This window comes from Heterodontus francisci, chromosome 13 (assembly GCF_036365525.1).
Source record: "Heterodontus francisci isolate sHetFra1 chromosome 13, sHetFra1.hap1, whole genome shotgun sequence".
NCBI classification, from domain to species: Eukaryota; Metazoa; Chordata; class Chondrichthyes; order Heterodontiformes; family Heterodontidae; genus Heterodontus; species Heterodontus francisci.
In genome coordinates this window covers 44,894,719-44,907,127 of record NC_090383.1, presented here as the reverse complement: position 1 = coordinate 44,907,127, position 12,409 = coordinate 44,894,719, and the positions used below count along the sequence as shown (strand labels likewise).

Below are 12,409 nucleotides of genomic sequence, written 5' to 3'. Positions count from 1 at the left end.
CACATGTAACTCCCTCAAAGCACTCGAATAAATTGGTTAAACATGATTTCCCTTTCACATGCTGATTCTGCCTGATTACCCTGATTTTTTCTAAATGCACTGCTATAACGTCTTTAATAATAGTTTCTAACATTTTCCCTAAGACAGATGTAAAGCTAGCTGGTCTGTAGTTTCCTGCTCTCTGTCTCCCTCCCTTTTTGAATAAAGGAGTTACATTCATTATTTTCCATTCACTACTTTAATGGAAAATTAAAACGAACCCTTCAACTATCTCACTCGCCACTTCTTTTAACACCCTAGGATGAAGTTCATCAGGACCTGGGGACTTGTCAGCCCACAGCGCCAACAATTTACTAAGTACCACTTCACTAGTAATTGTAATTTTCTTGAGTTCCTCCCTCCCTTCCATTTCCTGACTTGCAGCTTATACTGGGATGTTATTTGTATCCTCAAGGTGAAGACCAATGCAAAATATCTGTTCAATTCATCTGCCATCTCCTTATTACCCATTATTAATTCCCCAGACTCACTTTCTATAGGACCAACTCTCACTTTGTTAACTTTTCTTTTTAAAATATCTGTAGAAACTCTTAACATATGTCTTTATATTTCTAGTTAGCTTTCTCTCGTACTCTAATTTTACTTTCCTCATCAATCTTTTAGTCATTCTTTGCTGTTTTTTATATTCTGTCCAATCCTCTGACCTGCCTCCCATCTTTGCACAACTATAGGCTTTTTCTTTAAGTTTGATACTATCTTTAACTGTTTTAGTTAACCACGGATGGCGGGTCCCACCCTTGGAATTTTTCTTTCTGGTTGAAATGCATCTATTCTGTGTATTCTGAAATATTCCCTTAAATGTCTGCCACTGTATCTCTATTGGTTTTTCACTGTGGGTCATGTGTGAAATGAGTTTTGGCAGCGCAATCCAGCTCCTACCAGACATGGCCCATTACACAAAACTGTGAGGGTACAAAGGTGGCAGCATCCATCATCTTGATAAAATCTGGACATTCTGCCACTTGATGCACTGTAATAAAATGGAGGACTGTCATCATAAACTCATTGATACAATTATCAGATGTGCAGTTGGACATTCCCAAGTTCAGCATCGCCAGCCCCTCCTATAAATGGATTCTGCATCCTCTACAATCAGGAGCATTACCAGGGATCTTGTCAAGCATTCTCCTGATCGGCCACCAAAGCTTCATCAGGAATCTTGTGTTCGTGGTTTTCCAGGGTTTCCGCAGTCTTCTGTTGAAGTTACAGAGGCTAATCAGGAGAATTCCCAAGAAATTCCTGATTTATACCTTTACTGAAAAATATCTAGTCATACAATAATGAAATCTGGAGGTGTGCCCTGTTCCTCCACATGCCTTTCTCTCGTCTTCCAGAAGGTAGACTGATAAAACCCTCTAATGAGACAAATTCAATTGTAAACTAACTAACTGGTATATTCTACATGAAATATATGGCTGAACAGAATATTGTTTCCACAGCAAGTTTCACCTACTTCCTTCTGCTCCTCATAAACATCAAAAACTAATGAATTACACACACTTTGCCTTTGATATAAGTCTTTCTTCACTTTTTTTCGTGTTGTTTGGTGCGGTGTATCAGTCCAGCGGTAGCTGTCCAGTGAGGTGCGATGACCTCTCCCACCGACAAAGGCAACCCGTGGCGCCCAGTTTCTACGCCAATTTATCTGGACTTATAACCCGTAACTGCTGCCTTCCGTGTTGTTTCAGTCACTGTGAGGCAACTATGGAGTGACCTCTCCATGGCGCATGCCTGGGCGAATTTATGGAGGTTGAGAGTTGCCCAGTCGTCAAAACCCCCCTCTCGACCTTTCTGGTGGGGTCCAAAGGAGTGCAGAGCACGACGTTTGGCACCAGTATGGCTGCAGGAACTGCCGGAAACATGCCAAAGGTGACACATGACCGCCTACGGGGTTCCGCTCTGGATTATCTGTTAGGGTTTACTCCCTTAGCCTTGGTCTCTCCCGAGACGCCCACAAGGCAGTCTACACTTTACAAATGGATAAACTGAATGGCGCTAAACTATAGAATAAAATACGTTTCTTTGCCTTTTACAGTTCCACATCTGCTACAAACTCCCTTTTTTCTGCCCTTCCTCAAGCTATCTGCATCAAGAATTGTCTCATTAAGCCATCAATTTAAACTGCTATCATGGATCAGAAACCTCCCCACTCCCCACCCTGGTGTGAGCATCATGGCAATTTACACTGTCAGAATAGCCCACTGAGACTTCTGAATGAAAACCAATCCAACTTTGGGGGTGCCAATAGCTTTGGGAGGTGTTAGTTGTTCCTCACTATGCCAAACCTGTCAGGTATGACTGAAATTCAGTTCTGAGCTGGTTAGAAACACAGATAATATCATAAGCAGCATCCCAAATGGTTTGTGGGCTTCTAGAAGGTGTCTTCATAGCAGTATAAATTAACCAGAAATCCCTTCTATTTCCAAATTGCACAGTGTTATGGACAGGTGGGAAGGGGTCTGGGTGGTTCCCACTGTTCATCTCCTACCTGTTGATCTTAGAGTAGGTTAAAGGGTCGGCACAACATCGTGGGCCAAAGGGCCTGTACTGTGCTGTACTGTTCTATGTTCTAACTGACTGCAATTGTGTTTTGTTAAAAATAAAGCATTAGCCCGAGTGTCTTTCGGGTCAGATAAACAGACATATGACAGGTTTTCTTGTAGGTTAAAAAATTATAACTATTTTTACACAATTCCCGAAATGGTCGCAACCTCACCCACACACACATACACAAGAATAGACAGAGAGAAAAGGGTGGGATGTAGTTTAAAATTCAAAGCGAGGCAAGTGGTTTACAATAAACCTGTTGAATATTCTCAGAAGGAAAGTCTTTTTAAAGGTGCGGGCTTGGATGTTTGCAGTCTTGAACTTGTTGAGTTGTTGGAGAATTCTAGTGGTTACAGCTCAGCACAAAGCTGATGACGTAGATGTTATTACCTTCACAGATGGAGAGTCTTAAAGTCACTTTGTGATGTCTCTGCTGTAGTAGCTGTTCAGTTGTTGTTCAGCAGGGTTCTTGTTTGGCTGAATCTCTTGCACAGCCTCTGGCTGAACTGGCTTTCTGAGGTGTTGGCTTGATCTGCCCTCTCTCTCCAGAGGGCTACATTTTAAGGTAAAAATCCATCACATTAGAGTTTCTATTAGGGGATGCATGGCCCTCTCCCCTGGTGTGACCATGCAATGGACCAGAACATGATAACTATGGCTATCGATTGGTCCCCATTCAACATCATTCTGTTAACACGGTGCTATTTCACACTTATTCGTTTTGGTTTGGGCTGAGAGTCAGTCTGTCTCTAGAACCTTTGTTAGTTCATTCATGTCGACAGGAATCATCAATATACAAATAATGCTCTTTTCAATTTCAAAGGGGTTTACCCAGAGCTCTTTCAGACAAGGTTAACGAGTTCCATCTTTGCAGACAGGTTTCTTGATTTCCAACACAGGAGGGGGTCATGTAACCGCTACTCCATTTTGACTGTGGTACAAGTGTCCATGTTCTTGTGGTTTTGTTTAACAGTTGACTTTTCAAATTCATTATTCTTCCAATTCATTGTTTATTTCATCACGGCTCCTTCTGTGCATGACAAGCCATACTGCAATCAACGTGGCATCTGAGCACACTGCATGGTCCCTGAGAATCCTGTTTTGCAAGGCTATTGTAAACCTTGTCTTTTTTATTTTATTTTATTGCATCATTTACTAAGGACAAAATCTACGTATCATCTCTCTTTCCCCACACGTTTTTCATGAAAATAGTGTGCCTTTATCTCCAACTTATATTACTCCAGACTCCATAGCAGCATGCTTTGCCATGATAACAGGAAGTTGACTGATATCACACTACAAACACGAGTTCCTGATCTCGGCTGTGCTATGTTCAAGCAGAAGGTGAGGGAGAAAAGTTGTAGAGAAACTACCACCACGCACATTTTAGTATCCAGCTGCAGAATGTAGTTGCCAGAGAAATGCAGACAGATGACTTTCTCCCAGAGGGAAGACTTATCATGCACATACAGGGCTGTTGACAAGGTTTCGGGCTCCTGCCAACTCAAGGAAAATGCTGAAAGATTTCAGTATGGTGTGAACTGAACTGGGATTTTTAGAACGGGGGAGGACATTAATCCATTTAAAATATTTTTCTAACCAGTTCACAAAAGATGTTTTTCCTTAACTCAACCTTTCCCTTTTCCCTTCCCCAAATAACTGCTTTGAGCTTCATCACTCATGGAAGTTTTTATTTAATTGGTAAGGTGAGTGCTCAAACAGGCAAAGAAAAGTATGAAAACCCAGATTTTTAGAGGATTTTGTGCTATTGAGGATATCTGTTCCTGTAGAGAAATTTGTTAACTGTCAAATTTGTGGCTATTTAAAAAATGTAAGATTCCAGTCTTGTTTTTGTTGTTGACCAGAGTTATCTTTAAAAGGGTTCAGCTGTTCGTGCAGAATATATCATGACTTGTAATCCAACGGAAACACTGTTCACCACAAACAGATCTTGGGGGCGAGAGTGCACGGTGAAATGGAGCTTGTTGGAAAGAACTGAGTCATACCAAAGAAATTAAAGGCACAAAAAAGGCTCTGATGTAACAAGCTGAAATGTTGACATTTCAAAGTTGTAAAAGTATATTTTAAAGTAAAAGTCTTTGCTCGAGTCGCTCTGAACAGGCTCCAGAAGCTGGCCGAGCGCGTCTACCCTGAGGCACAGTGTGGCTTTCGTGCAGAGAGATCGACTATTGACATGCTGTTCTCCCTTCGTCAGATACAGGAGAAATGCCGTGAACAACAGATGCCCCTCTACATTGCTTTCATTGATCTCACCAAAGCCTTTGACCTCGTCAGCAGACGTGGTCTCTTCAGACTACTAGAAAAGATCGCATGTCCACCAAAGCTACTAAGTATCATCACCTCATTCCATGAGAATATGAAAGGCACAATTCAACATGGTGGCTCCTCATCAGAGCCCTTTCCTATCCTGAGTGGTGTGAAACAGGGCTGTGTTCTCGCACCCACACTTTTTGGGATTTTCTTCTCCCTGCTGCTTTCACATGCGTTCAAATCCTCTGAAGAAGGAATTTTCCTCCACACAAGATCAGGGGGCAGGTTGTTCAACCTTGCCCGTCTAAGAGCGAAGTCCAAAGTACGGAAAGTCCTCATCAGAGAACTCCTCTTTGCTGACGATGCTGCTTTAACATCTCACACTGAAGAATGCCTGCAGAGTCTCATCGACAGGTTTGCGTCTGCCTGCAATGAATTTGGCCTAACCATCAGCCTCAAGAAAACGAACATCATGGGGCAGGATGTCAGAAATGCTCCATCCATCAATATTGGCGACCACGCTCTGGAAGTGGTTCAAGAGTTCACCTACCTAGGCTCAACTATCACCAGTAACCTGTCTCTAGATGCAGAAATCAACAAGCGCATGGGTAAGGCTTCCACTGCTATGTCCAGACTGGCCAAGAGAGTGTGGGAAAATGGCGCACTGACACGGAACACAAAAGTCCGAGTGTATCAGGCCTGTGTCCTCAGTACCTTGCTCTACGGCAGCGAGGCCTGGACAACGTATGCCAGCCAAGAGCGACGTCTCAATTCATTCCATCTTCGCTGCCTTCGGAGAATACTTGGCATCAGGTGGCAGGACTATATCTCCAACACAGAAGTCCTTGAAGCGGCCAACACCCCCAGCTTATACACACTACTGAGTCAGCGGCGCTTGAGATGGCTTGGCCATGTGAGCCGCATGGAAGATGGCAGGATCCCCAAAGTCACATTGTACAGCGAGCTCGCCACTGGTATCAGACCCACCGGCCGTCCATGTCTCCGTTATAAAGACGTCTGCAAACGTGACATGAAATCGTGTGACATTGATCACAAGTCGTGGGAGTCAGTTGCCAGCATTCGCCAGAGCTGGCGGGCAGCCATAAAGACAGGGCTAAATTGTGGCGAGTCGAAGAGACTTAGTAGTTGGCAGGAAAAAAGACAGAGGCGCAAGGGGAGAGCCAACTGTGCAACAGCCCCAACAAACAAATTTCTCTGCAGCACCTGTGGAAGAGCCTGTCACTCCAGAATTGGCCTTTATAGCCACTCCAGGTGCTGCTTCACAAACCACTGACCACCTCCAGGCGCGTATCCATTGTCTCTCGAGATAAGGAGGCCCAAAGAAGAAGAAGAAAAAGTATATTTGCTATTCGCCCATTACATAAGCTCAACAAAGCATGTGAAATGACAGACAAGAGTTTCCCTTTGATTTTGATAAGAAAAGATAGCTTTTCAAAATCTACTGAAGGTGAAATGAAGTGTGATTATTTTTGCAACAAAAACAGAAAATGTTGGAAATACTCAGCAGGTCAGGCAACTGATGCTGAATGACCTGCTGAGTATTTCAAGCATTTTCTGTTTTTGTTTCAGATTTCCAGCATTTGAGTATTTTGCTTTTGTATTAGTGATTATTTTTGTGCTCTCTTACCTTCCAACACTAAGCATTTTTACAACAATCCAGTATCTTTTATTGTTGATTTCTTCATAGGGTCTGTTTAAAGAACAGCTTTAACCCTCAGCTATATCTGCTTGAGTAAAGGTGACAGAGAAACAGAAGAATGAGTGTAAAAGGAGAAATATTATTTGGATTCAAAGCTTATTTGAAGCCATTTTATCCTTTTTCCTTCTTTCAACATTGAGGTAATTTTTGTGTTCATTTTAATTTATTTAGCGTTTGTATGACACTCACTGACACACTTTGCTCTTTCTTGCAGGAGGAGGTGGCATGTAACAGCAGGCAGCAAGAAAGAATTGGAGGAGGACAAGCACACCCGCACGTCTTAACCCCCGGTGCTGGCCATCATTGGTAAGAGCAATGCTAAGCTCATGACCACTGGCGGGGCTACAAGGATCGATGATGAGGGTATTGCATACCTAATCCTTCTTCTCCCATCCCACTTCCCCCTTATCCTCAATTTTAACCCAAACCTTGTCCCTTGTTCACCTCAAACAAACAGGAACTGGAGCCTTCTCAGACAATGGAGGAAGAGGATGAAGAAAGTGAAGATGAACAGAAACCATTATTCGATCTTACATTTGCAGCCACCAGCTCAGAGACTGTAACTGTACTGGACTAGCAATCCAGAGGTCCAGTCAAAAAGGAATGAAACCGGACAGACCAACCAGCATCAGCCTAGGCACTGGAAATGACAACCCTGCAAAGTCCTCCTCACTAACATCTGGGGGCTTGTACCGAAACTGGGAGAGCTGTCCCACAGACAAGTCAAGCAACAGCCTGACATAGTCATACCTCACGGAATCATAACAGACAGACATTGTCCCTGCCACCACCATCACCATCCCTGGGTATGTCCTGTTCCACCGACAAAACAGAACCACCAGAAGTGGCGGCACAGTGGTATACAGTTGGGAGGGAGTTGCCCTGGGAGTCCTCAACATCAAGGGAGGGTGCAGTGCTGGACCTAATTCTGGGGAATGAAGCCAGACAGGTGGTTGATGTGTTGGTGGGGGTGCATTCTGGTGACAGCAACCACAACATGGTACAATTTAAGCTTGTTATGGAGAAAGAAATAGACAAGTTGCAAAAAAGGTTTTGGATTGGGGGAGATCAAATTTTAGTAAAATAAGGCAGGATCTGGCCAAGGTAGACTGGAAAGAGTTACTTGTCGGGAAATCTACAAAAGAGCAGTGGGGGGCATTCAAAAAGGAAATGGGGAGGGTACAGGCCAAACATGTTCCCTCTAGGGTAATAGGTAGGAGCAACAAGCACAGAGAACCATGGATGACCAGAAACATTCAGGGTACGATGAGAAGGAAAAGAGATGCTTTTAGCAAATATAAGGAGAGCAAATCAATGGAAGCATTAGTGGAGTACAGAAAGTGTAGGATGGAGCTTAAGAAAGCAATTAGTAGAGCAAAGAGGGGATATGAGAAAGCTCTGGCTGGTAAAAGTAGGGAAAATCCCAAAGTATTCTATAAGTATATCAATGGGAAGAGGATAACCAGGGAAAGAGTAGGACCCATTAGGGACCAAGGCTGAAATTTGTGAGTGGAGCCAGAGGACATTGGTAGGGTGTTGAACGAATACTTCACATCTGTCTTCACCCAAGAGAAAGAGGCTGTAGATATGGAACAGAGAGAGAGAGACTGTGAGGTTCTTGAGCAAATTGTCATAGGGAGTGACAAGGTATTGGAGGTTTTGGAAGGCTTAAAAGTGGACAAATCTCCAGGTCTGGACGATTTGTGTCCCAGGATGCTGTGGGAGGTGAGGGTGGAGATTGCAGGGGCTCTGACCCTAATTTCTAATTCCTCTCGGGCCACGGGGAAGCTGCCAGAGGACTGGAGAACAGCTAATGTGATCCCACTATTTAAGAAAGGTTGTAGAGATAAGCCAGGGAACTACAGACCAGTGAGTCTCACGTCAGTGGTAGGGAAACTATTGGAGAAAATTCTGAAGGAGAGAATCTATCAACACTCCGAGAGGCAAAATTTGATTAGGAATAGTCAGCATGGCTTTGTCAGATGGAAGTAATTTCTAACAAATTTGATTGAATTTTTTCAGCATGTGACCAGGTGTGTAGATGAGGGTAGTGCAGTTGATGTAGTTTACATGGATTTCAGCAAAGCCTTTGACAAGGTCCTGCATGGCCGACTTATCTAGAAAGCAAATGCACATGGGATACAGGGTAACTTGATAAGGTGGATTCAAAATTGGCTTAGCTGTAGGAGACAGAGAGTGATGACAGACGGCTGTTTTAGTGACTGGAAGCCAGTGTCCAGTGGCGTACCACAGGGATCTGTGCTGTGTCCCCTATTGTTTGTCATTTATATAAACGACATAGATGACTATGTGGGGAGTAGGATCAGTAAGTTCGCGGATGACACAAAGATTGGCCGAGTGGTTAACAGTGAGGTGGAGTGTCTTAGGTTACAGGAAGATATAGACAGGATGGTCAAATGGGCAGAAAAGTGGCAGATGGAATTTAACGCTGAAAAGTGTGAGGTGATACACTTTGGAAGGAGTAATGTGACACGGAAGTATTCAATGAATGGCCTGACACTGGGAAGTTCCGAGGAACAAAGGGACCTTGGCGTGTTTGTCCATAGATCGCTGAAGGCAGAAGGGCAGGTTAATAGGGTGGTGAAAAAGGCATATGGGACACTTGCCTTTATCAATTGAGGCACAGATTACAAAAGCAGGGAGGTCATATTGGAGTTGTACAGAACTTTGGTAAGGCCACAGCTGGAGTACTGTGTGCAATTCTGGTCGCCACATTATAGGAAGGATGTAATTGCATTGGACGGGATGCAGAAGCGATTCACCAGGATGTTGCCTGGGATGGAACATTTAAGCTATGAAGAGAGGTTGGATAGGCTTGGGTTGTTTTCGCTGGAGCAGAGAAGACTGAGGGGTGACCTGATCGAGGTGTACAAGATTATGAGGGGCATGGACAGGGTGGAAAGGGAGCAGCTGTTCCCCTTAGTTGAAGGGTCAGTTACGAGGGGTTACATGTTTAAGGTGAGGGGCGGGAGGTTTAAGGGGGATTTGAGGAAGAACCTTTTTACCTAGAGGGTGGTGACGGTCTGGAATGCCCTGCCTGGGAGGGTGGTACAGGCAGGTTGCCTCACATCCTTTAAAACGTACCTGGATGAGCACTTGGCACATCATAACACAATGCTATGGGCCAAGTGCTGGCAAATGGGATTAGGTAGACAGGTCAGGTGTTTTAATGCATCGGTGCAGACTCGATGGGCCGAAAGGCCTCTTCTGCACTATATTATTCTGTGATTCTGTGATTAGCTCCAGAACCCATGAAGTCTCATGTACCAGGTCAAACATGGGCAAGGAAACCTCCTGCTGATTACCACCTACTGCACCCCCCCCCCGCCCCTTCAGCTGATGAATCAGTACTCCTCCATGTTGAACACCACTTGGAGGAAGCACGGAGGGTGGCAAGGGCACTGGGTGTACTCTGGGTGGGGGATTTCAATGTCCATCACCAAGAGTGGCTCGGTAGCATCATTACTGACCGAGCTGGCCAAGTCCAAGAGGACACAGCTGCAAGATTGGGTCTGCGGCAGGTGGTGAGGGAGCCAAGAGGGAAAAATCTACTAGACCTCGTCCACACAAATCTACATATCGTAGATGCTTCTGTCCACGTCAGTATTGGTAGGAGTGACCACCGCACAGTCTTGCGGAGACAAAGTCATGTCTTCACATTCAGGATACCTTCCGTTGTGTTGTGTGGCACTACCACCATGCTAAATGGGATAGATTTCGAGCAAATCAAGCAACTCAAAACTGGGCATCCATGAGATGCTGTGGGCCATCAGCAGCAGCTGAATTTTTTTTATTCATTCATGGAATGTGGGCGTCGCTGGCTAAGCCAGCATTATTGCCCCTCCCTAATTGCCCTTGAGAAGGTGGTGGTGAGCTGCCTTCTTGAAACACTGATTGTATTCAGCCACAATCTGTAACCTCCTGGCCCAGCACATCCCCCAGATTACCATTACCATCAAGCCGGGGAATCAACTCTGGTTCAATGAAGAGTGTGGGAGGGCATGCCAGGAGCAGCACCAGGCATTCCTAAAAAATGAGGTGAAGCTATAACACAGGATTACATGCATGCCAAATAGCAGAAGCAGCACGCGATACAGAGCTAAGCGATCCCACAACCAACGGATCAGATCTAAGATCTGCAGTCCTGCCACATCCAGTCGTGAATGGTGGTGGACAATTAAACAACTAACAAGAGGAGGAGGCTCCACAAATATCCCCATCATCAATGAGGAGGGAGCCCAGCACATCAGCGCAAAAAACAAGGCTGAAGCATTTGCAACCATCTTCTGGCAGAAGTGCTCAGTAGATGATCCATCTCAGCCTCCTCCTGAGGTCCCCAGCATCACAGATGCCAGTCTTCAGCCAATTCAATTCACTCCACATGATATCAAGAAATGGCTAAATGCACTGGATACTGCAAAGACTATGGGCCCTGACAAAATTCTGGCAGTAGTACTGAAGGCTTGTGCTCCAGAACTGGCCCTGGCCGAGCTGTTCCACTACAGCTAACCGACAATGTGGAAAATTGCCCAGATATGTCCTGTACTCGAAAAGAAGGACAAATACAACCTGGTCAATTAGAACAAAGAAGAACAAAGAAAATTACAGCACAGGAACAGGCCCTTCGGCCCTCCAAGCCTGCACCGATCCAGATCCTCTATCTAAACATGTCGCCTATTTTCTAAGGGTCTGTATCTCTTTGCTTCCTGCCCATTCATGTATCTGTCTAGATACATCTTAAAAGACGCTATCGTGCCCGCGTCTACCACCTCCGCTGGCAACGCGTTCCAGGCACCCACCACCCTCTGCATAAAGAACTTTCCACGCATATCCCCCCTAAACATTACCCCTCTCACTTTGAACTCGTGACCCCTAGTAATTGAATCCCCCACTCTGGGAAAAAGCTTCTTGCTATCCACCCTGTCTATACCTCTCATGATTTTGTACACCTCAATCAGGTCCACCCTCAACCTCCGTCTTTCTAATGAAAATAATCCTAATCTGCTCAACCTCTCTTCATAGCTAGCGCCCTCCATACCAGGCAACATCCTGGTGAACCTCCTCTGCACCCTCTCCAAAGCATCTACATCCTTTTGGTAATGTGGCAACCAGAACTGCACGCAGTGTTCCAAATGTGGCCAAACCAAAGTCTTATACAACTGTAACATGACCTGCCAACTCTTGTACTCAATACCCCGTCCGATGAAGGAAAGCATGCCGCATGCCTTCTTGACCACTCTATTGACCTGCGTTGCCACCTTCAGGGAACAATGGACCTGAACACCCAAATCTCTCTGTACATCAATTTTCCCCAGGACTTTTCCATTTACTGTATAGTTCACTCTTGAATTGGATCTTCCAAAATGCATCACCTCGCATTTGCCCTGATTGAACTCCATCTGCCATTTCTCTGCCCAACTCTCCAATCTATTTATATTCTGCTGTATTCTCTGACAGTCCCCTTCACTATCTGCTACTCCACCAATCTTAGTGTCGTCTGCAAACTTGCTAATCAGACCACCTATACTTTCCTCCAAATCATTTATGTATATCACAAACAACAGTGGTCCCAGCACGGATCCCTGTGGAACACCACTGGTCACACATCTCCATTTTGAGAAACTCCCTTCCACTGCTACTCTCTGTCTCCTGTTGCCCAGCGAGTTCTTTATCCATCTAGCTAGTACACCCTGGACCCCATGCGACTTCACTTTCTCCATCAGCCTACCATGGGGAACCTTATCAAACGCCTTACTGAAGTCCATGTATATGACATCTACAGCCCTTCCC

General features: G+C 44.9%; 1 protein-coding gene across 12 annotated transcripts in view; it reads right to left on the bottom strand.

Annotated features, from left to right (window-relative positions):
• sytl3 (synaptotagmin-like 3) overlaps positions 1-12,409 on the bottom strand; it is a 242,705-nt gene that overhangs the window by 191,064 nt on the left and 39,232 nt on the right. The window contains exon 2 of one of the 12 annotated variants that reach the window (XM_068044753.1): positions 6,527-6,623. The exons of the other annotated variants lie outside the window; for them this stretch is intronic. The gene's annotated coding sequence lies outside the window, so the exon portion shown is untranslated. The remainder of the gene's footprint in view (positions 1-6,526; positions 6,624-12,409) is intronic. 12 annotated transcript variants of the gene reach the window in all.